Source organism: Rhodnius prolixus, unplaced genomic scaffold (genome assembly GCF_049639745.1).
Source record: "Rhodnius prolixus isolate KJV_2025 unplaced genomic scaffold, Rpr scaffold_2, whole genome shotgun sequence".
Lineage (NCBI taxonomy): Eukaryota > Metazoa > Arthropoda > Insecta > Hemiptera > Reduviidae > Rhodnius > Rhodnius prolixus.
Genome location: NW_027411592.1, coordinates 46,463,254 through 46,489,952, shown reverse-complemented (window position 1 = coordinate 46,489,952; position 26,699 = coordinate 46,463,254). Strand labels below are relative to the sequence as shown.

Sequence of the window (26,699 nt, the reverse complement as noted above, 5' to 3'; positions counted from 1 at the left end):
ACAAAAAAATAGTACTTAGTAACTCAAGCTTTTCTAAACATATTCAAACTATTTTATTTCATCTCATTAATAAATACACAAAATATCACCTTAAATTAATAAAATGTATACCTATTAGATGCAAATTAAAACATTATTTCATGATTATCCAATGCTAAAGTACTGTTTCGAGAATAATTAATGATGGTCGTCGCAATTTAGTCGTACGATTTGCATGGTTTTATAAGTTCATCGGTCATGCTAACTGTTGTGAAGTTGTAGAAACAATATTTGCATGCAACAACCTAGTCTACCACGCTAGAATCTAATAATTACACGACGCCTCTTTTTTTAACGCTCTAATGCAGTTAATTTCCTTTACTGCCAATTATTATTATTTTTTTATTGAACGTATTTCGCTCAATTAGCTTAAATTTAAAATTAATTACTAAAATTTGAACTAAAAAGGAAGTTGGGTTAAATTTACCTCTACAAAATATATAATTATTGTGTTAAAGGAAAGGAGACGTCCCAACTTTCCCCAAACTACACTAGAATCTAAGTTTTAAAACAAATCATTGAAAAAAATATTTCTAAATAGCTAAAGACAGGAAAAAATAATCTTATACCTAATTATTATGCCCTATATTTTAAAGAAAATTTGGGAATTTTATCTTTTATAGAAAAAAATATTGTTAAAATAAGATGTTTTTCAACGTTACGCTTTTTCGTACACTTTTTGACGATCAACCCTTATACAAAGGGTTATACCCCTTTTAACAATTGGTCGATGGACTAGAAAGCTCTACGAATCCAACATTTGGATCTCTCGACCGTTTACTGAGTAAGGATGAATGTGTGTGGCTACCCAAGTCTGGGTATCTGACAAGCACGCGTCTATGAGACTCCAACGGCTGGTCCGGGACCTGTGAGTGGGTTAGAGGACTGACGATTTGGGCAGTATGTCCAAAATTTACACCTTCAATTAAAAGCTCTACCCGTCTTCTAGAGTATTTCAATACCATTCTGAAGTTCAGGATTTTCAATGCAATCTGACTATCTGTACAAGTGCAAATTTCTTTCTGGGGGGAGTTAAGAGTCCGCCTGAATCACGAACACAAAAGAATAAAATAAATCTCGGCCTGAAGAACAATGGTCTATATACCCAAGAAACATTGAGGCGCCACGATAGCCGAGCGGTTAGAGGCGAGACCTGCGAAGCTAAAATGTATTGTAGTACAGGGTTCGATTCCTGGTCTTAGGCCTTGGATTTTATTTAGTGGTTGATAAAAGAAATTTACAGTAAAGTATGTTTGCTAGTCGCCTCCGTCCACGACACCTAATTGGTAGTTGGACGTTAAACCCTGCCTGAAAAATTAGGCGATTACTTTTACTTTACTACACAAGAAACATTATCAGGTGAATTCCGGTGACAGAGTATATTGCTCCTCAAGACCCTACATCCATTTTGGAAACATCCTGTAACACCAATCAACCCTAAAAGGACATCTTACACTCTTAAGAACTACCGAAAATAAATAACCATGTTTTAAACCATTCTATCTAAAGAACCATCAGTATCAAGGCTTTTTAAGAATATTTTACTACAAATGGATGAATATAGCCTGCCAAAGCCTAAAACTAGACTGTTTTACTATTTTCCACTGCCACAAAAAGCGGCCGGAATTTCCCAACTAAGTTTCCATAGCAGCTGTTAATGTAGTTCACAGTCACTGCACACAAGCTAAACCATGAATGTTTACAAGCAGCAGTCGAGCAGATTTCATGTCCGAGCATTGGTGGAAATGTGTTTGAATGTTCACTCGTTTGGTGTAAACAGATGTTGTAATACAAATCCATGAGTACTTAGAACGCTATTCTGTGATCGTTCGGCCAATGTTTGCAAGAGCATTCTAGCCAGATGTTAACTAATTATTTTATTTTATTTATTTATTTTTTTGAAATATAATTCGATTTTCTCTAAACTGGGTACCTACATACTACTTATAATGCATCTATGATTGTGCACTTTAAAAGCAAACTAAATGCATATTGTTCACATCGAAATACTGCACTTGCTCAGTTCTAAAAGCACTGAGTTCTTTTGGTGTAGCTTTTATAAGCTTAAAAGGGCAATAGCACCCATCCGAGAGCCACAATGCAAACACCACTGCCCCAATAGCAGTAGATTTTAGCTTAGAAGATGAGGTTTGTCGATGTATATTGGCTTTCTTTCAAAATGTTGTGTCAATTTAAAAAAATAAAATAAACAGTTATCTCATTCAAATGATCAAATACCGCGTTCAAAGAATAAAATTTTTTAATGAGATTTTTCAAGGACACATGATGACAGTTTGTTAGAATTTAAATTTTTTAAAAAACGCATAATTCTAAAACATCAAATAAGGTTTACAGATAATTCAAGAAAGTAATGAATTCTATAATTAAACTGTTTAAGATAGATAGATATAAAATATAAAATGCTTGTTCCAGTAATATTGTTTGGCCGCTGTTACAAGTTATAGCGCTGTCTACCAACTAGCTTTAAATAACACGCCAAATAATAATAAAAGAGAAATTTAGTAATTAGCTGAACGAAGCGTTTTTGTTCAAATTTAATTTTCTGTGAACCAAGGCCGTATATAATGAAGAAATTCATATTAATAAGGAGGTTTAATAAATTATGCTTACAACCTCAATTTTGTTGAATGGGCATATTAAGATATAAAAATTAATTTAATATGCATTTTCTTTTCTTTTTTTTATTAAAATTAATATTTTATGTTTCTTTAAGTTGGAGAGCTAACCTGACTTAAACAGCTGGTAAAAATAAGTAGAATATTAGTGATAATGGTACAATTTATTTAAGTCATTTAAAGAAATTTGAAAATAATTTTTAGTTTCAGTTTAAGCGAAGGAAGAAGAATGAATTTAAGGCTGTCTGAATGGCGTGCACGCAGCAGGCGCCCTTGGCTAACGTCACTGCTTTATTTTCAATTACTTTAAGCATTTCACTTTAGACTAACTTCATTCACTTCCTATTACAAGGTTTATCTTATTTCCTAAAACAATGGACTATCTCTTGCTCGCTTGCTTAATTAGATAGAAAAGCGTCTTCTAAACTTTCTATCGCTATAAAGGAGTCTTTGTGAAAAAGAATCAGACTAGAGTTTCATTTATAGATTCCTAGTTCTACTAATAGACATGTTTATCTTGACAATGTAGCATTTGTGTAAAAGTATACGAATAAAATGGCTGCTAATAAGCGACAAGAAACTTTGTGAGAATTCGTATTTTGGGCTTCCGAAGTCAAATTTATCTCAAAAATGCTCTTTCACATCCCTACTCACATGGAAACCGGATATATTCTGAGATTTCCGATATATCATTGAATCTCTATCGACTCTATCTAGTTATTTTTAAATGATGTTCTTTTTTACAGCCGTCTTGTACCACTTTTCCCATTTGTTTTTTCATTACCAAATCATTCATGGTCTTTTTTTTTTGCAACTTTTGTGACTCAACAGATAGCTAATGATATCTCTTTGTAATACTTTCCTACAAAATGCTTCAAACTGTGCCCTGAAATGGAGATGAATGATGAACTTAATATAAGGAATGGGTAAAAGTAACGAATGGGTGCCAAGCCTTTATTTTGCTATCCAACTTATAGTAATGTCTATTTTTTTTCAGGCGAGCTTTACGTCCCAACTACCAATTATTAGGTGTTGTAAACGGTGGCGACTAGCAAACATATTTTACGACAAAGTTCTCATATTTAAATAAAATACAAAGCCTAAACCGGAAATCGAACCTAGCACCACATAATACATCTTAGTTTGGCAGGCCTCGCCTTCTACCCGCACGGCTACTGAGGTGCCTAATTTAGCAATAATAATAAAAATAACAATATTATATAAATTATGTATATATTTTAGAATATTTTTCATCGGTTTTGGTGGCTGATTCATTGATCCAAAAAAAAAAAAAAAAAGAAGAATATTGCCAATTACAGTCATACTTTATTATTTCCACACACTAGACTTAAAAGACAAGCAATGACGAAACGTGCGAAACTGCATTACAAGACTACATGGACGACGCTCCAAATTTCCCATTATTACGATTACTATACAATACTATCCTCAAACCTATGGTGGACTTACGGACTAGAGCTGTGGGGGTGCAGCCAAACCAACAAACGTACGGACAGTTCAAAAATTTCAGTCAAAACTCCTCCGACAGATAGCTGACGCACCTTTCTACGGTGACTAACCTCTCTCTTCACAACGACCTCAACATTCCCATGATAGACCAACTCGCCAAGATTAACTATCAAAAATTCCATATTTTTACTCTCTACTTGTTCAAATCCTCTTGTACAGTCCCTCGCTTCCTCTGACATCCCTAATACTCCTCGCCGACTGAATCGCCAGTGGCCGCGCGACTTCCTTACAATCTGAAGAACTAAATGTCATTATTCTCCTATCTCTCCTCTCTCCTACTCATATTCTCCTCTTCACATTTCCCTATCTCATCTAGAGAGTGCTACCGCTGGGTAGCTTCTCTCCTCCTGCTCTTCCCGCTCCAGTTCATCTTATTTACATCCTATTTACTTATTGTAGATATTTATACAGATTGTAAACTACAAAATAAATAAATAAATAAATAAAACTTTATTTATTTTTTGAGTCCACAGCCCTGAAGATGTCCTTAGTCTTTAGGTCGAAAGCTTGGCAAATATATACATATATGAAGGGAAAAGTAAAAAAGGTGACACTCTTTTGGACGTTGTAGTTAACAATAATTTAGATTTTGATGGATACGGCGCTTTTGAAGGTACATTAACGTGTTCAACTTGTCAATGGCACAATAATAAATGAAGTTTTATAGATTTTCTAATTTCCTTTCACTGATCCAAACTGTTTTGCATTATTATGAATTACGAATAAATTTTTCGTATGTTCACGTATGACTGAATTTAGCAATGTTTTTACTAACTTTTCATTAAACAGACATATACTTTTTTAAATAGATTTATTTTAGACGTAAGAAACGTATTGAGTTACTAATGCAAAATAAGTTTGTGCATAAGTAAATAATAGAACGGAAACTCACCTCTCAGTTTCCTTCTAGACCATAATATTGCAACTAAGTTCCTCCATCTTTTGCTCCTATTTAAAGAAGCCCATTCAAAAACTGAATAAACCCAGAGGGTTCTGTAATTATGATATCTTAACCATAGCAACCGCACAATTTGTTTGATCTTCTGGAAGTTAGATTCAAAGAGCTGGTTATTAAGAAAACTCTAAAAAGGATTTACATAATATGGTATAGTTCCAGCAGCGGGGGGAAGGTAATTACTATAAATCTATATAAATGTAAGTAAAGATTGGATCCGGGTGTGTTTGTGTTGTTTAAACAAGAACTTCACAGAGCTTTAAAGTAAATAAAGGTTGAATCTAATGCATTGAAAGTAACAAAAAGCTTGGCAGATGCTTTTTCAAAATTTTGTAACTAAAAAAATTAAATTTCAGTAACAAGCTCTCTTGAATCAGAAAAACTTTAAACTTAAACAGTAAAGTACTAAATGTTCTGACTCATAAATTACAAATATTGGCGTTGCCCAAGGTTCCATCCTAGGTCCTATCCTGTTCATCACCTACATAAATCCTTTACCCACACCTCCTCATGTCTACCTTGCCTTGTACGCTGATGACGTAGCCTTATACACGTCATCTTGGAGAATGGACACCACCACCAACAGACTTATTCTTGCAATAGACAGACTTACCAAATTTTGTAGCTAAATTAATTAAAATTAACCATGACAAGACAAAAGCTATACTCTTCACCAAACGCAGACCCACTCTTAATCGACAAATCAGATGTAATAACACTCTCATGGTCTACCCAAGTGAAGTACTTAGGGCTAACTTTAGACAACAAACTGACTTTCACTACGCAAGTTCAGGACAAAGTAAACGCAGGCAAACTGGACTACACGACTGTTATTTCCTCTACTCTCACGTGACTCCAAAATGACTGTGACAAACAAACTACTCCTCTACAAACTAGTTATTAGGCCGATGTTGCTCTACGCCTACTCCGCCTGGAGCCTGACTTGTAGTAGCAACATCAAGAAACTTCAGATAATGTAAAACAAATTTCTCAGACTCGCAACAGACTCCCCACGACGCACTAGAATTGACTCACTCCACGAGACTGCGTCCATTACCCCCGCACACTCCTTTATCCAAAATCGTCTGCTCAAACTCCTTTCCATCCTAGTCTGCCATCCCAATCCACTCTGCCGCGACATAGCCTTCCTACAGATCCTTCTACAACATACAGACACAGAAGACTAAAACATATCCTACTCTAACTCTCTACACTAGCTGCAGGTTTTTCCTCCTTTTTCCTTGCATTCCAATACTCCTCACCTAACTTTTCTCTTCACTTAGTTAAGAAGGTTGAAATGTTTTTATACATTCTATATTTATTTTATGTACATATTTATTATAATAAATATTTACTCTTCAAACAAACAGTCATCAGACGGACTCAGATCAACATTAAAGAAATTCAAATTAGGAGCAACATCAAGCACCTTATTTATAATAAATAGTTGTGAAACAAGTTCTCTAGTTCAAACTTAAGTCAAGATTGAGGGAGAAGCAATATTGAGAGAGTGTACTTCCCTCTCATGGAAATCATTCACACCACTTCCAGTTCATCGAGTCAATAAACGGCATTCCGGAGGTCGTTAGTAGCTTATATTAGGTGCAATACCCATGCTGTGGTACCAGTTTCCTATCTACACCTCTCTATCAGTTCCGTGATCTGCATTAATAGCATCTTCAAACACTATACTACATATGTACGCCAGATGTGGTAGCAATATTGCCAGGATGCCCGAAATTGCAAACTACTAAATATAACTATTCCTTTTTTTTTTTTACTTTTTCTTGCCTCTTGGGACTGGAGGAGCTGTTCAATATTCACCCGGAAATACTTGTTTTTTAGAAAAATTTCTGAGTAAGAAAAATAGAATAACCACTAATTGGTTACTTAATTCAGCAAAAAAAAACTCGCCAGTTTTATGAAAAGATGAGGTATCTAGAACTATTTTCGTTTACAGCTTTAATCAGGCATTTGTATAAGAAATTAATTGCTTTACCCTTTTTTATCAAAAAAAAAAAAAAGAAATGCTTTTCACAACGAGAAAAATGACTCATTTTCAATTAAAATTACTCATTTATTAATTAAATCAGTTTACTTCCGCGGTAACCACATGAAAAATTAACCACATCTAAAATACTACACGCAATTATTTTTTTCTGTGGTCAAAAAATTAACAAGAATTTTTAAAAATAAAATTATTTAGAATGTACAAATAAGATTCCAAGACTGGTTTGTGATTATTTAGAAAAATCAGTTTTTGGACTGTGATGGGCAACTGTAGGTAAGATTTCTGTCTAAAGAGTCAAATTATAGTGATAAAGGGTCAAATTTTGTTCATTTTTTTTTTAGTACTAGCTCTTGGGTCACTAATTCCCATTTGCACAAGAGTTAAGTTTAAAAATTTTAAACTGAATATTTTAAAAAATAAACATCTTTAAAATTCAGTTGGCTTAACTGGGTAAAACGGGACGAAACAAGTGCTATGGAAGTCTCTTTTTCACAAACATAACTGAACAAAACCTTACAAAAGTGTGTTTTATCTGAAGAAAAATCTAAATATGGTTATTGGCTTTGGGTTGTCGATTTTTTTTTAACAAACAAAATATGAGTAAAATTATACATTTATGTTTTATTTCAAAATATTACAAAAGCATTTGTCGTATTTGCGTTTTAGAACTGTAATGATCAAACTAAAAGTTATAGATAGCATTTAGATTGCTTTTGTGTCAATGCGTGATTGAAAAAAAAAAATACAGATAGAATATAAATTATCCAATGCAACTACGGGTGCAGTTTTAAGTACTTGCTCCAAAGCGAGGCTCATGGACTGGAACTCGAGAGAGAAATTATATCAAGCAGTCGTTATACCATTTATTCTATACGGAGCCCAGATTTGGGGACTTGCTCACATAGAAGCTTTAGAAAAATGTCACTTGAACTATTATAAAAGCCTTCTGCGTCTGCACACAAATACCTCGAATTATATTGTTCGTCTCGAGACCGGCTCAGTCCACATTAGTTGGTACGTGTTAAAGTATAGTTTACTATGGTACCTCAAATTACTTAATACTAGTAGCAATAGATACCCTAGAGCATGCCTAGATAAAATGTTGTCCTGCACGCAGGGAAGTGAAAATATTTGTTCCCGAAAGTCTGCTAAGTACAATTGGGTTGTACGATTAAAGGATTTATTAGATCAGTTTGATGAGTCTAGCCTGCTGGGAATATCTGACCCTGAAGTTTTCTCACGAATGATTTCTCCAACTTTGGAAAAATATAAACACTTTCTTGTGAATCAGGATTTGGATAGACTACATAGCTCCACATGTAGTATTTTATACCCTCAAGTATTCAACCATAGCTCGATCCCGCAACAATATCTCCTTACTCAATTACCCATTTCATACACACGTTTATTTGCTCAACTTAGGACAATTAATAAATACACATTTTCATTAAAATTAAAAAATAGCGCTTACAGGATAGATTCAAACAGTAATTGCCTTTTATGTGGTAATGTTCTAAAAGAGGATTTGTACCAAATTTTCATGGTATGTCCGGCATATTTTAGTATCCGTGAAAAGTATCAGGACAGAGCTTCTTTCAGTTTACCTTTTGTGTTAACTCAGAGCAGTAGAGAAGTAATGAAAACTGTATTTTGTTATCTGTGTGAATGTTTCTCTTTAAGAGAGGAGTTAATAAGTTGAAAAATTGATTTATGTTTTTTACTTTATTTCTTTTTTAATTACTTTGGCTTTATTTATCTTTTTACTTATTTCCAAGGTCTTAAAAAATACCATGAAATACCACAAAGGAGCTATTCCTTAGACCTATTTCAATGACATATTCAAAGTGTTTCTTTCATTTTTTATTGTACTTATGTTTGTATATATTTATATTAATTTATGCTGTACCCAACTGTTTTTGAGACAGGACGTGAGTCCTATAAATCAAATAAATAAATATTATTATTATTATTATTATTATTATATAAATTATCCACACAATTAGAAAATCTAAATTAATCCGCGTAAACAAACAAATGGTTACCTAGCAATTGTGGGTCGGTGAAAAAGCTTGAGCGGGTCAGTGTCTGACCCGCGGGTCATAGGTTCCCCATCACTGCTCTATAATGTAATTAACATGAAATTAATTAGGTGTCCTTAAAAATACGGAATATGAAGATAATTTAAGAATAAGAACCATGAGAATTTGTAAAACTAAAACTAAGACGCATGAGTATCTACCCACGTCAGCATTTTTCGCCATATAACTGGCTAAAAATAAAAAATAGCATTGGATACAAAATGAATAGCAAAAAAAAAAAAAAGCTGAGATTGAAATGACAGAAGTCTAACACAACTCTGGCAAATTATTAACTGAAAAATCAAGATATTAAAAGTCAAATAACTCCGAAAATGGATTAAAACAATCTAGTTTACAATCAATGTAAAGTCAACTCATCATTTTATAATTAAAATTTAGTGTAAGTTAATTAAAGGTTAATCGCATAATAAATCATAAAAAAAAGAAAATGGATTAAACTGATTAAATTATTTGGTGGTTAGCGCACTGAATTTCCACACGATGATCCCGTGTTCTAATCTAGGCGACGGCTCCTTAGATTTTTAGGAGCCCCTTTCAGCTCATTGTGATGGATCGTGGTACATGTAACGATAGCGTACACTGTTTAAGGCCGCTTAGTGCACTGAAAAAGGCTTCGAACGTCAATAACTTCAAATTTTAAATAAAAAACCCGCGTCTTAATTAAGAAAATAAAACAAAAAATCGTTTATAAATTACTGTAATGTTCAATGGAAAGCGGTGTAATCGCTTTGTGAAGTACATTTACACCATTATTTCTATATTTACAAATTGCTGGCTAGCATTAGAGCGGCCTTCATACAGGAGAAGTGAATAATAATAATAAAATAATAAATTAGGGAAAACCCATTATATAAATTTGTTCAACCTTCATTAAGGAGAGGAAATGTTATACGTCTGAAAGAAAATGTAATGCAAACTACGTTAATATAAATATATAATGCGAGGAGAAAGGAAAAAAATTGACTAAAATATGAGTAGGATAGAGGGATACACGCACCGTCACTCACGCACTGGAGGGTGCCAGACATTCCCAGCTTTGAAATCCCCCTCATCTTTTAGACACAACAACGGGCGGCTAATTCAAAACCTAATCTATCCAAAGCGGTAATTTTCTCTTTCAATTTACACGCGCTTACTCTTACTCACGAGTTTTCTGTTATTTTTAGACTGAGAAGAAAACGGTGTTACCTTTGTACGAACTGAGATTATGTGTTTGAAATTCAAACTCTGAATCGCCTTAACAAAAAACTTACATTTTAATAAGTTAAGTATAAGAATTGATTGAACAAATATTTTGTATTTGAAAATGGCCAGCATAAGGGTCTGTGCCATTTAATAAATTCTAAACAATATTTATGAAAATTTAATGCAGTAAAATTACTTAAATGATGTTTTTGGTATAAAATTTGAATAAAACATAAGCTTTTTTCGTCCAAATTTGAAATTTGGGTATCTACTGATTTGAGTAATTTTTAAACAGTAAGTTTTTGTTGAGATTTTTGTTCCTTTTGTATACTTTTTTTTTTAATCCATGACTTGAACAACTTTAAATATATCTAATGATAAATAAATATTAGGAAACCTAGAATAATTAGGCCATTTACGATTGCAATAATTCCTCTGCCACGTCTTATTTCTGCCAAATTATATTTTACTCATACTCAAACCAGATGTAAAGATATGTAAATTATTCTCTTAACTAAACATACATCGCCCTAACATAAATTTCACACATAAATATGAGAACGACAAAACTCTTAACTTCCTGGATATCACACTTTCTGTAAGAGACAACAACTTAGAATTCGGAATATTCGACTGAACAAACGACTAAAGACATTATAAAAAATAAATTCACTGAACGTCACTTCGTACACTAGAAACACACCAATTCATGCCTTACACTAATTTAAAACTCATAGGCGATCAACAGAAAAATATTAAAGAATAAATAAAAAAGGCATAGAAAACCATTTGGGGAAACAAAAACGATATTTTAGAGCGCACAGTCGATTAGAAAGAGAATATTAAAGAATACAACAAGAAGAAATTAGCAATCCATTTCAAAAAACAATTTGAGGAACGACAATTAAAGAAATAAAAAGTGTACAGAATACATAAGAAAGTTTTAGAAATTAAATACTTTTTGCAGAATTCAAAATTGAAGAATTAACCAACACTGAACGTTGTCAAGACGTAGCATTAATATTAATTTGTAAGTAATAAGTAAATGATAACATGCTATTTTCATGCAAGAATAATAATAATACAATTGATATTTAAATTAAATAATTAATAATAAAGTCTTACCTTGTTTAAGGAATATCCAAGTTCATCAGCACATCAATAGATCACCAGTCCAATAGCACTTGACACTTGACACTAGTTGAAATAATTCACAACACTATTTGAACTAAAAACTCAATATCACGCACTAAGTAAATCTTAAACACAATTTGTAAAATATCACTTCACTTATTCAATATAATATTCAATTAAAAAAACACTGTTATAGAGAGGCACGACTAACGAGTTAAAGATGGCCGTCGGAAACTGGCCTGGCAGATCAGATAGTAAGTGAAGGTTACCTAAGCAGTGACTAATTTTTTTTTTATTTATTTATGAATAAAATAAAATCCCTAATTCGCTAATTACATATTCATTAATTAATTTTATTTTTGTAGATTATGAATGAAAATAAACGAAAAAAAAAGTTGGTCACCATGCTTAGAAAAACTTAATTTACCAGCTGATTTCCCTGGCCAGTTGCCGGCGGCAATTTTAACTCGTATCTGGTTCTCTTTGTTAACGCGATATTTGAAGTTAATATTAGTGATTGTTAACGGAAAGTTGGATTTTATAAAATGTGTTTAAGTTATAATTAAAGCATGACTTACAGTTTTAGTGCTAATAGTGCTGTGAATTATTGTAACAAGTTGTGCTATTGGGCTGATGATCTACTGAGATGCTGGTAAAGTTTTATATTATTTAAACACTTTAAAGACGTCGAGTAAATTAGTTTTTGTACTGTAAACTTTTCAGGTTTTTTTTTAATTTGCCTTACCCTTCCAAATGGAAGTATTACAATCGAGCAGATTTTCGACATGCCGGAAATAAATAATTTCCGGTCCTTGAACATGACGGAAGTAGTTGTTACAAATCCTTTTAAGTGAACGTCTTTTCTTTTTTCTTGTACTAATGCTGAAATATTATTTGAGAATCGTAGTAGGTACTTAAGGGATATCTGAGGTTTTAGAATTGTAAAATGGAAGTTGTGAGAACTAAGCAAGTTCACGCATTGATAATTTGAAACGATTACAGTACTTCCAACAAGCAGGTTTAAGAGCAGGACGGCACGGCACTTTAATGCTACTTAGGGGATCCCTAACCCCATCATCCTGCCAAATCAGGGTAAGATAAAAGGGGACTTTACATAAATGGAGCTAACTCCACTCCTATTGCACGCACTTCCAAAAGACTCATCTGCATGAAATTCCGAATCGAATGAAACCACATTCATGAAAATCCATGCAGTTTTTACTCATTTTTGGCAACTTTTTTTCTCAAAATCTATTAAGTCTACATTGTTGCATAAAAAATTACTCTTGTAAACGAGGGTGAGCTCTATATTTTAAAGAAATTTCGGGAAATTTATATTTTATAGAAATAAAGAAAAAATTGTTAAAATTAGGTGTTTTTGAACGTTACGCTTTTTCGTGTACTTTTTTGACGATCAACCGTAATACAATTGTCCTAAGGTCTACGTTTGGATACGGAAATTTAGCAATCCGCCGGGCACTAAACTTTTCCATTGGTATAACTATGTCTTTTAAAGATTTAGTAAATAGAAAGTGGTAGAAGTATTTCCTTATTGTGTAATAGAACATCGAGGCAGCCAAAGTTAAAAGCTCTATATATTTGTCTAAAAATAAACCCGCACACTGTTTTATACGAGGTTATGGCTTTAAGTAAATAAATAAAATATATTTGTAAAGGCATAATTTATTTGTACCAAAAATAAACCCTGAAATATGGAAGAAATAATGTACTTGTTAAATTAAGCGTTAATTAATTTTGTAACAAAACGAAATAGAGAGAAATAAAACAATGAACAAAAATATTGATATTCAATCTTTAGTAAAAAGTAAAAGAAGTGGGAATGTTAAGAATAAATAGCGGAAAGCCTGAGTACTGAACATTGCGGACGGAACAGTACATTGCAACTCTAGAGGCAAGATGTAGGACACATGTGGTAGGGTATTAGGCCACAAGCTGCGACACCTGAGTCAGCTAATAGCCCTTTTATCTTCCGCCCTTCCAACAGCTATTTGTTCTAGATTTGTTTGTTGTGAATGCTATTTCCTTATACAACTTACATCCATATTTATTATTTTATTCTCTTCCATGATATATTATTATCCATTCTAGTGCTTGAATAACGAATCTGATGTAGATACTCACAAAACTGACTTTCTTTTTTATTTAAGTTTTAACTTACAAATTTGTTGCTAGCTCCAAACGTTTGAGCCTTATTCAAATTCAGTTTGTAATCTCATTTTTAACCTCAACCGTACATAAGAGATTGGACCACTGATTACCCAAAAGGATTCTTTAAAGGAAATCTATCCATTTCTTCTATTTTTTCGGAAGTGCCCTTAATTGACGAGTTAGTGTACGAATGGGATGTTGAGGTCGTTCTGAAGAGTAAGGGTAGTCACCGTAGAAAGGATCGTCAGCTTTCTGTCGGCAGTACTTTTGACTGAAATGTTTTTAATGTTTGTATGTTTGTAGGTTTGGCTGAACCCCATAGCTCTAGTCCGTAAGGCCACATAGGCAGGGCCGAATTTAGATGAAAAGAGGCCCTAGGCTATTCCACTTATGAGGCCCTTTCACCTCCCATTTTTAAGTTTGTAAATTACATGAGAGATAATAAAATACATCACTAAAACAGTGTTTTAGTGTTCACTGTTTTTAGAATAGTGTAATTTTAATTTTGCTAACAATTTGAATGTAGGCCCCTCTTGATCTTGAGGACCTAGGCTGAAGCCTAGTTAGCCTATAGGAAAATCCGGCCCTGCACGTAGGTTTGAGGATAGTGTTGTATATTAAACGATTGAGTTCTATGGAGCGCCATCCAAGTAGTATGTAAAGCAGTTTCGCACGTTTTGTCATTGCTTGTCTTTTAAGTCTAGTGTGTGGGTTCCACGTGAGTCGTTTGTCTATGTAGAGCCCAAGGTAGCGTACCAGATCTGTACAAGGAAGAGGATTGCTTTTGAAGTGGACAGGTGGACGGGAGCCTCGCTTGAGAGTAAACGTGGCAAGATGGCATTTCTGTGGGTTCATTTTAATTACAGCGTAAACAGAATTCAAATTTACGAAATTATTTTTCAATTCCTGGCTAAAATAAAATTTAAAAAAATAAACCTTTAATTCTTTAGGAAACTTTATATTCTTGTGCTTCATCTTTGATGTTCTTTAAGCTTTAAGAAACCGAGATTATAATTTAAATAGATTAGATATATCTATTTAAAAGATTTTCGAGAAAGGAAAAAGTTGAAAAAAAACAAATCCGATCCAATATCAAAAGTAGCTTTTAAAGAGAAACAAAAGTTTTTTAAGTGTGTAGCGTCAGCTTCTGCACACAAACCAGCCATGTTTCTCTTACTAAGCATTACTGTGACTTGGGGTTTTGTCAAGGATTAATCCATTACTGTGCCTTCAGCTTGCAAAGACTTAAGCCTTCCAGTCTCTGTTGTCATGACTACCTCGTAATTAAAATCACGCTCACCATGACTGAACGCGGAAACAGTAATCTGGTTATAAATATTTATAATGAATTAACTCCTTTGGGAAAGCCCTTTTCCCTTTTACCTATAGGGACGCTTATTAGCTTGAGACGCCAGTGCACTTATCAATATTGTTCAAGTATGCATAAAATGTTTTTCCATTTATTCTATCTCGATAGAAATCATAAGACTTGCTGAAGTTACTTTCTTACAAAAAGCACAATTTTCCTTACATTCTACTGACTTCGAATTTTTGTAAATATAAAAATTTAACAAAATATTGGAAGCTGCAATATAACTTTCAATGAAACATGTTGATAGTCTTTAAATCAACTCTTGTGAACTCTATTCTTTGTTCCGGATAAAAAAATTCAAGAACAAATTCTTGCGTAACTTAATATCATTCCTCAGTGGCTTCTGAGGTGAGTGGTTAGCGTGTACTGGATTCTAAAGCAGAGATCACGGATACGAATACAGCTGCTGATCCTTACTTTTTCTAGCACAGTGATGGTGAATCTTTTGATTCTTAACTTAATTCTGGTGCCGTATCACATATAGAAATATTCATAATTTTTTGATATTTGCAACCACGGTTCAAAAAAACAAGCAAAAGATTTATTAAATGACCCACTTCATGATCATTGATCTGTGAAAAGTTTGCCAGATCCTTATTCTCAATAAATACCATAATTTCTTCAAAGTAAAAAGTACACAAATCGCTATATTATTTAAAATTAAGTAATAATTTGTTGTTTCTGTCGATGCGTGTCACCCAAAATTCGTTCCTGTGTCACCTCTGACACGCGTGTCATAGGTTTTACCATCATGGTACTAGGAGCTTCTTACAGCTGCCACTGATTTACAGTGTTGACTGTAACGAGAGAACACTGTCCGGAGACCGACAGTGCGCTGAGAAAAATTTCCAGGCGCCAATCAACTCAGATGTTGACGCGCCTAAAAAAAAAAAAAGGAAAAGCAGCCTCTGCTAGCCACAAAATAAAATAAAAAACTCCTTGCTAAAAATAAATGGATAAAATGAATTACATCATACATTACACTATATCTTATTAAAGAATATTGTTGGAATATAGTGACGTATCGCAGTACAGAACAGCAAAAATTGGTTTCTTAATTATAAAATCGAGTAAATTGAAGCTACATTTTCATCAGTTCAATATTCTGTGGTTTAATAATAATATTAAAATAAGAAAGCGATAGATACCTTGAAATAAATAACTATTTCTTTTTCTCCTAGATAAAAAGTTAAAATGGTGGAAAAAAAATTGCTACTTAGAAATATCTTATCGATTACAATAGAGTAATCAAGTGATAGCTAGATTTCCCTGGTGGATTAAACAAATCTAGAGTTTCCTTCCAGTTGGCTATTTATTTTTCATCTTATTTCAATATTAATGACGAAAGAAAGGGAACAAGATAAGCTAAAATCTATGCGAAGTACATTTTAAGTGAATTGTAAGCCGTATATTTTCTTTCTGTTTTCATTTTACTGTTTGAGCAATTATTCTCTACAAATCTTTAGTATATTTAACGAATTCATAATTTTTCTCTTCGGAATAAATTATGTTTTATAATTATTATTATTTTATACAATAATTACAACTGATATTAATTAACTTAGATGAATTTGATCAGTCCATTAAATTAAAGACAGATGTCAAGTTATAGTGAATTAAATATAGTTGGGTAATAGGCAAATTATAGGGCTCAAGTTATTTTGGCTCCCGAGATTTCAGCTAAAAAATGAAGGCCTCTTGCAATCATTACAGTCAAGATCCATTTCCAGACTGTGGCGCAACCATAGTCAAAAATAAAAACTACATAATATGTCGAACTCGTATGTAATCTAGTTTATTTTGGACAATTCTTGTGTCTGTTAATGTAGACTTGTCATATTTGTCATTAAAGTATTTCTAAAAAATTCTGACTGCATAACTTTACCAAAATCATTGTTTTTGAATAGCATTAAATGTAATTGGTTCCCGTTCGGAGAGCTACAATCTTTATAAAGAGCTGCTCTCATGTGTAGATTAGGTGTCAATACATTTCAGATGAGCAGAAGCTATCAACGATGTGGTTAGTATTCCGGACGAGGTGTCATATGTTGGGTCTAAACTATAAACCATGGTCCACTGAAGCCAATTGGGATTGTACCATGTGTAACTTAAAAGCTAAGGAAGATATTTTCCATTTTCTGGCTGTATGCCCAATTCTTGCCGAGTATAGAGTGAGTTATTTTGGGAAGGTTCAACTCTTTAAAGAAGAACTAATAGAGTTTTTAAACGGGTAGGATTGGGATAGATTTTGTAGGTATTTGAGATCGGCATCCACTTACAGAAGTTTTCTTGTTGCCCAGTACAATGGTTGAACAATGTTATATTATTCATAAATTCTTATACTTCAGTATGTATGTGGTTATATGTTTATAATGTAAATATGTTATTATTATTATTAATATTGTTTTATTATTATTGTTATTTTTAGCTCTTTAGGTTTCATTTTATGTTTGAGTCAAGTTAATATGAGTTTCTTTTTTTCTTTTTTGTTTATTTTATATATTTCTTACCTGTAAGTTTAAAGACTAAGTTGGCAGACGAACCTAATTGTCAAAAAGTGTATTTATTTGTATGGATTGTATTATTTTCTGATAAAGTAAACACTTATTATTATTATTATTACTATTATTGAATGCATTTGGCAAATCAATTAGCAAACTTATAGTGTTGCTGCTTGAAATATAACTAAATGGATTTTAACCCTCTACTTTCTACACTAAATTGCCAAGATATCTAATCTCTAAATAGCTTTTTATTATTTTTGGTGACTGATTCATAGTTTCAATAGGGTGAATAAATGAATGCCAGTTTTCAGTCGTGATTCTACCGAGCTTTCGACCTAGGGACTAGGTCATCTTCAGGGCTAGTTTACAAAGTAATATTTTACATTACAGTATTGGTGTCTCTTCTGTCTTTTCTGTTCATGGACTGAGTGTGATCGGTCTGTCCATGAACAGACAAGACAGAAGACACACCAACCCTGTAATGTAAAAATAATACTTTGTAAATTAGCCCTGAAGATGACCTAGTCCCTAGGTCGAAAGCTCGGTAGAATCACGACTGAAAACTGGCATTCATTTATTCACCCTATTGAATCTAATCTCTGAAGTTGAATGAGTACTTAAAATATGCCAAATAATAATAATAATTTGACTTTTTTTCTAAAACCAACCATACTAAAGAATATTTTATTAAAAAAAGAACGCTTGAAGGAGGAAAATATAATTTATAATCATTATTTCTTTTATTAAGTTGTCAAGAAATAAGATCTAAAGAAGTTAATAGCTTGAGGCAGGTGTCAAGAGATTGATGGGAAGCTATATAAGATGGTGAAGCTTTAAGATGGTTGATGTTTAGGAACTTTTTTATTCTCTCTAATCCTCAAAACATTACCTATTATGAATATTAATATATATTTTGGCCAAAATTACTTTTTATTTAAAAAAAAAAAATTCGTTTACCGGCCATAAAAATGAGATTCCTTAAAAAAAAGAAGAGGTTTTGTCTAAATTTGTTAATCTTTATCTTTATAGTAGGAAGGAAAGGATAATGCCAATTTCAGTAATGATTTCTATTTTGCAGAGGTTTAGACCTAAGGATTAGGTTATTTTAAGGGCTGTGGAAATTTAATTTTTGTAAACTTATTTTAGACAAATTAATGTACATTGTAACTGTACTGGTAAATATGTTCTATTCCACAGCCCTGAAGATGACCTAGTCCCTAGGTCGAAAGCTCGGCAAAATAAAAATCATTACTGAAATTGGCATTATTCTTTTCTTCCTACTAAATTAATGAATCAGTCACCTAAAACAATTATCAATACTTAATATTTACTACAAGTCAGTGTTTAGAGTATTATTTACACATTAGTCTTTTAAGTAATGAGTGATGTAACATTAAATTTTTAACTACTGCATTTAATAAGATCAATGTGTGAATTGAAAGACAGTTTTATGATCAAATAAGTCTCTAAAGATCACGAGTTTAATGGTTAGTTGAGGAATCATTGTTAATATAATAGTTATATGGAATGACAGAAATTTACCCAGTAGCATTTGTTTAGGTTTAAAAAAAGGTTTATTGCAAATGACCAAAGATAAGTACATCTATTTCTAAGTTCATGTATTCATGTACCGTCAGGATATTTTAGAAATACTTGAATGACAAATATGACAAGTCTACATTGACAGACACAAGAATTGTCCAAAATAAACTAGATTACATACGAGTTCATCATATGTAGTTTTTATTTTTGACTATGGTTGCGCCACAGTCTGGAAATGGACCTCGACTTTAATGATTGCAAGAAGCCTTCCTTTTTAGCTGAAATCTCGGGAGCCAAAATAACTTGAGCCCTATAATTTGCCAATTAATTCACTATAACTTGACAACTGTCTTTAATAGCTTTGAGAATATTTAAATAATCATTAATGTCCTTCGATAAAACTAAGTAGAGAAATCTGTTTCTCATGTTTGTCTGGTCATTAGAGCAATTCTGGATCTTATCCTATTTTTGATCCCAAGAAAGAAGAATTTTACAGTAAATAGGATCAGTTAGACGTTGGGTCTCTGCGATGGAATCCATTACAGAGTATTTAATGAGTTAGTCATTTGTTTTATTCTTACTTATGGTTTATTTTGTAACTCAAAAAAATAATAGAAAAATCTAGTTAACTTTACTTGCAAACTAGATATTAATTTAGATAATTTTAGCCCCAACAATACCGAATTATAATAATTGCAAATCTAGGATGGTTACTGCGTTATGTTCCAGTATAGTTGTAATAGCACTAGAAACACTTTACGGGCTATTATACCTGAAATTGCCCAGTATCAATAAATACTGTTTGCTGCACCATTACACATTGGGACCAGGGTACAGGACACTCCCAGCCAGTCCCGTGCTATACCAGTTTCCCTTTTTAGTTTCAGATATAAAATAAGTTGTTAAACAATAATTAGGGTAAATATTGATTTGGTTATTTCTTATTATCGAATGTTTTTAACATTTTCTCCTCTGGAAAATAAGTGTTTCATACAAAAGTAGATGCATTTATCAAACAGTTTCTAAACTTATTTCCTTTTTATTACTAATGTTTCTCTTCTTAGTCTGGTTACTTCACTCAGTAACTTAGAAGCTGCCTGCATTCGCTCAAGCTTTATTTAAAACATATTCGAGTAACCATTATTTAAGTGTGGTATTAATTGGTCAGAGGTATAATTAAGCACTCCTCTAAAGCGTTCCAGTATCTTGCGCATTTCTAATACCAGAGTATAATACTTCAGGGTTCGATTTCAGGTCTTCAGGGACTTAGATTTTATTTAATAGTTTATACTCCAAATTTATAGAATGTTTGCTAGTCCACGACACCTAATCAGTTGTTTGATGTAAAGACCGCCCGAAAAACTTGGCTTTACTTTTACAGGCGGACTTTACGTCTAACTACCAATCTACTAGCAAACATACTTTACTGAAAATTTCTTTCACTAACCAATAAATAAAATCCATGGCCTAGAGATCGGGAATCGAACATATTACCTCAAATACACGTCAGCTTTGCGGTCTCGCATCTAACCGCTCGACTAACGTGGCGGCTTCGCTTTACTTTTACTTAGTTTAAATTGTCTAAAGCAAATACCAAGTTGGAAAAATATAAATCACTGGATAGTGCTACTGAACACGTTGGCATTTCTTTGATTTTCTAGGTAGACGCTCCTGGGTATCATTTGAATTAAACGAGACATTATGAGGGTTACTTTGAAATAACAATTTTTTTCAATGAACATTGATTTCAGAGCGGTTGCAAGATGTGGCACGCTTCTTTCATCAGGATCATATTATTATTAAAAGAATGTATAAAAACCAATTGTATTATATAATTATATTATAAATAATATAAAAAATCAACAATCTTTTATTAAAAATTTTAAATTTGGAGAAAATTTAATCAAATAAATCGCCGCAAAAGATTCTGGTGATTATTCAAATCAAATTTTTAAAATTTTTCAACAAACGCATTCACTGAATAGATTCTTATTTATTTGCTGTTCTTTCGCTAATGCAAGCGGAATAACTGCACATTGAGCATAGTGTAGTTATTATTAATCTTAGGAGAAGAAAGATTATTGCTAGTCCCATCAATAATTTTAATTTTTTAATGCCAAGCTTTTGTCCTAGGGTATTTACTACCGGACAGCGGTAAAAGGGTTGATCGTCAAAAAACTGCACGAAAAAGCGTAACGTTGAAAAACACCCAACTTTGACAATTTTATACATTTATTTTCACATATTCAAAGTAAATAAACAAATAAATAATAACTAAACCTGTATTTGAATGAAAATGGCGGCAGTCTTTTATAATTACGTACTGTATTTTAATATAATTCTATTCAATTTCAAACCTATCACATTTAAAATTCTTTTTGAATAAATATCTAAATGAAATTTTCATTTGTTTCAATAAAATTGAATTATACAATTTATTTTGGACAGGCTGAAGTGCCACAAAATTTGGATAAAAGGGCCGCATGCGGCTCGCGAGCCGCGGGTTGCCGACCCCTGTCCTAGGGGCTTATTCTTATTAACAATCGTTTTACATTTTGATGTTAAACTGGCCTGAAAAATGGGCGATTACTTTACATACTTTTAAATGTTTTTTTATTTTTATTTTTTAGAAAAGCGAAGGTTTGAATTCATTTAAAAGTGAAAATACTCATAAATATATGAACCACTCCTTAAATCTTGCATATATTGTTCAGTATAATACCAAAAACTGGTTTTTATATTTTATATATAAAGAATAAAGTGTACACATATGTTAACTGATAGATTTGCATACAACTTAATTAATGGAAATGAAGTTCTAATGAATATTCAATCCCCGAAGGCTATTCTGATGAATGTAATGGAGCTGAAAATCGGAATTACCATTTGATAAAACTGAACCAGGTGTGGGCTAGGCCTCTCTCATGCGCAATCCAACAATACAAGAGAGAGATAGAAAAGACAATAACTGATATTTTCCATTAGTAGTGTAATGGCGATAATGGTGGTTTGTGCTCGCATATTCTATCGATATAGACGGAAATATGTCTATGAAAGGAGGGGCTGCATGAATAGCGGATGTCTGATAAAAAAAAAAAAAAAGTTTGAATTTTTTATAAAGATTTTTATTTTTTTGCAGCAGCAAGTGCTAGTATTTGTGGTAAAACTAGAGTGAAGAGCTGAGGGACTAGGTGCGGATGATGGTGTGATGATTGTATGAGAGGATGACGTTGCATGAGCAGAGACTATCAGTCGAGCAATTGATTTGTTCACAATGGATTCCCAATTCACCAAACCAGACCTATCCTCCTTCTATTGACCTAATAAACAGTCCAATACCAGTCCTTTTCAACACCTACTTCTACGCAATTCTTCACAAAAATAAACGTAATATAATAAATGGCTAAAAATTGGTGACAAATTCCTCTTAACTCCTATTTATTTCAAAATTAAACGTTTCGATCAAAATAAGACATGATTAGTGCGGCTGCTAGTTCTAAAATATGTAATGAAATAAATAAATTCGTAAGAAATATTATTTACTTACGATTCTTCTCATAATATTGAGGTTAGGTGAAATTTAGATATACTTACGAGGGTCGTTTGAAAAGTCCGTGCAAAAATAAAAACTACTTAATTTTTTGGAGTAAACCTTTTTAATTTTTCAACATAGTCTCCTTTTAGGCTTATACACTTCGTCCAACGCTGCTCTAGTTTGTTGATCCCTTCCGAATAATAGGATTTGTCCAAGTCTGAAAAATAGCCATTCGTTTCTGCAATCACCTCCTCGTTTGAATAAAATCTTTTTCCCGCCAGCCATTTCTTCATATTGGGGAACAAATAATAGTCCGAGGGAGCCAAGTCTGGAGAATAGGGGGGGGGATGTGAAACGAGTTGGAACCCTATTTCCATTAATTTTGCGACCACAACTGCTGAGGTGTGAGCTGGTGCGTTGTCGTGATGGAAAAGTGACTTTTTTGTGGGCCAATCGTGGGCGTTTTTCTTGCAGCTCGGTTTTCAAACGGTCCAATAACGATGAATAATATGCACCTGTAATAGTTTTACCCTTTTCCAGATAGTCGATGAGGATTATTCCTTGCGAATCCCAAAAAGACAGTCGCCATAATCTTTCCGGCCGAAGGAACGGTCTTCGCCCATATGGCCACTCCGAAAATTTTGAAACCACTTATAAACTGTTCTAATCGAAGGTGCAGAGTCACCATAATGTTTATCAAGCTTCTCTTTAGTCTCCTGAGGCGTTTTGCCTTTCATAAAGTAGTGTTTAATCAACACACGAAATTCTTTTTTGTCCATTTTTTGAAAATCACTCGACTTCCTCGATTCAAACGAATGCCAAACACAAAGAAATAGACCGATCTGGCTGAAACTTGGTGTGTGTTCTTCCAAGAGATGCTACTAACTAAACATAACCTCGATACGCGCCAGTAGTGCTATCTCTCTGACTTTGCACGGACTTTTCAAACGACCCTCGTATAAAGACAACATTTAGACAAATAAGTGAAAATTTATACAAGTAAGAAAAATTAAATAGAATATTATTTGTGAAAAGAAAAACAATAAGTGTTATATTTTGACAAGTTAACTGAAGGAATCAGTGCAATTATACCTTAAATGGTTGGCGTGCCTAAAATAAAGAACTATAGGAAAGTGATTGTTTGAAGACCAGTGAAGAAGTTAAAGAAAAGACCTCAGCGGTGCGTTTAAACTGGGTAGATAGGTCACGCAATAACCCTATAACCTCTCTCGACGCTAACTAAACTATAAGATATGGATACTGCATTTCTCATCATTAATTTTCGTAAAATAATTCTTTACAAGTGACAAGAGTTTCTTTGTCATTTTAACTCGGAGTGTCTTAACGATTTTTAAAGGAAACGTCTGTGACAAACACAGTACAAATCCCAGTTCTAAATGGTAAAACGTTAACGATTAAATTTCGGCTGGTTGATCGTTAATAAAATTCGAATTTTTTTCGAGATAAGGAAGGAATAGGAATAAGACAATGAGGAGATTTATTGGATATCCTTGAATTTAGGAAACTTGAGAAATGGTATTTTGTGGAGAAGACGATCTTAGCGAATCTAATACATTAGGACTTCCTTAGAGCCCAGAGCTAAGGAAGATTGGTATTTGTAAAAGCATTGGCGAATCTTCCCTAAAGGCTCTAAGACATTTTATTAATTTTAATTTTAGTTTTATGCGCGCCAACATCTGAATTCAGAAGCACCAACTGCCTTTATTCAGTGCACTGCTGGTCTTGTAAGGAGAAGTTTTACTAATATAGAGTTACATCCTGGCTGTGAGCTTTCCAAATAAAATTACCGTGCTAAGCTACTTGAACAAACATATTCGGAGAAGATTAATCACAAATTGGATAGTATTTGCGGCATTTTGTTATTGTTGTTGTTGTTTTTGTAGCAGAAACAGGTTTATTTTTTATTTAGTTTATTTGGATTGAACAATTGATTGAGAAGATTGTCTTAGCTTTTGAATTAACTCTGTCGATAAGTAACTAAAATTATTTCTGCCATCGCTAACCACATAACGCATCATACACGTTATTCTGATAAATGGTAAAGTGCGCTTATCCATCAATTCATCAAGAAACCAGCAAATCATTTCTTTGGGACCAGAGAATTTGAAGTTATGTGGGCTTTAATTAATTGTTTAAGAAACTAATTGATAGTAAACTCATAATTTTACCTAAACTTATTCCATTAATCCTAAAAAAAAGTTAAAATATCTAAATTATTCTGAAAACCTAAAGTAACAAGTCTTGTCAAACAGTAGGAAGAGTTAACTATGGTTGTTTGTTAGAAGCAGGTAGTTTATTTACTGTTAGACAGAATGGCAAGTTGTAAATTCTGTACTACATTTTCTAGTAGAACTAAAGTTGATACCAGTAATCTATGCAGTAACAAACCAAGTGAGGATATTAATGTAAAATGTTCTCATTAGGATTGAAATCATCAATCTTTGTAGAAGTTTGTTGCATATGTTCATACTTATAAACTGTCAATGCCAGTCTTAGTTATTCTGCCGTGAAAGAAATTTGGTAAGGCTTGTTCTTACAAATCCAAAACTCTACTTTTATTTTTGTGAAAATGTTTTATTGTGATCAGAGTTTTATTTTAAATAGAGATTTAACGCGTTATTATTTTTAATAGATTTTCTTATTATATTAATTATTATTAATAATTAAGAAGAAGTATTGCGATTGGGCCAAAATTTCTATTTCGCGTATTCACCAGTAATTTCAAAAAAGTCCAAAAAAATGGTTTTCATGAATTTGCCAGTATGTGTGTTGCCTGTAGTGTGTTCAATGCGTAAACCAAAAACCATAAAAAGAAAAAAACATTACAGAATGTACAAAACTTGATAACTGACTTAGGTATCATCAAGGCATCTGCCAATAAGCTATTGAACAAAATTAGCCAATTGGAGGGGGCTACTTTACTGAATCAATTCACAAGTTTTTGAGGATGTATGATGAATCTCGAACGACAATTTTTAATTAGCGATCATTCGTAGACCGTTCTAAACGTTTGTCACTTTTGTTAACAATCTTATTTTGGGGTGGAGGAGGGGAAATAGATTTAATGGAAGAGTTGAGGGACATCATGTTTTTCTCAAAAGTACCAAAAGTATCTTAGATTACCTACAATCGTTGCAACTAACATTGTGTACAATGAAAAAGTGCAGTAAGAGAAATATTTGTGTATTCTTTCTGGTTATTCCGATATAATTTTGGAATCACTGATTTTCATTGAATAAATACAACCAGTAATAATCAAAAATTATTAAACATACAAGGAAAAATAAGTATTCTTTGATACTGCTTCATTGTCAATAATCCCATGTTTTAAATGACAAATTTGACAACCATATATATTTAATTGGCCAATTAAGCTAAAATAACTTTGATGATTTCGTTGCTATTTTCAAGTTCAATATTGTAAAATGGCGAACTGTTGTAGAACCAAATCGGCTCAACTGAAATTTTAATTGGACTTTGGATATTTTTATTTCTACGCTACCGTCAATAATTTGAGAACGTATTTTACATGCTAAATATACTTTTGTCTAAACCTCTTTTATTCAAATGTTAATTTTCACCATTCTCAGTAGCATTCCTTTCCTACCTACCCGCAGCATCCTTTGGTACGTCCTACAGCCCTTCAAGACTTTCGGTCTCCTTAACTCTGCTCTTCCTAATCCTGAGAATGACTTCTCTAGCTTGCCAATTCCGTTCCTCTTAATTTGTCTTCGAGATCTCCAAGAAATCTCAAGCGGGGACCACCCTTGCTACGCCTTTCCAGGCTTACCTTCCCAAAGTAGTCCACTCTGCACGTCCTAATCATCTCAGCTAGTTTTTCTTATTCCTCCAACTATCTATTGTATTAAATAAAATCCAAGCCCAAGGCCTAGACCGGGAATCGAACCTTTTACAGTACATCTTATCTTTCCAGGCCTTACCGCTCCGCTACCGAGGCAACCATAGA

At 32.9% G+C, this 26,699-nt stretch overlaps 1 protein-coding gene across 4 annotated transcripts in view; it reads right to left on the bottom strand.

Annotated features, from left to right (window-relative positions):
* Window positions 1-26,699, bottom strand: part of LOC141449757 (discoidin domain-containing receptor 2-like) — a 471,131-nt gene that overhangs the window by 238,842 nt on the left and 205,590 nt on the right. The window contains exon 1 of one of the 4 annotated variants that reach the window (XM_074119493.1): window positions 11,581-11,878. The exons of the other annotated variants lie outside the window; for them this stretch is intronic. The gene's annotated coding sequence lies outside the window, so the exon portion shown is untranslated. Of the gene's footprint in view, window positions 1-11,580; window positions 11,879-26,699 lie in introns of those variants that run through there. 4 annotated transcript variants of the gene reach the window in all.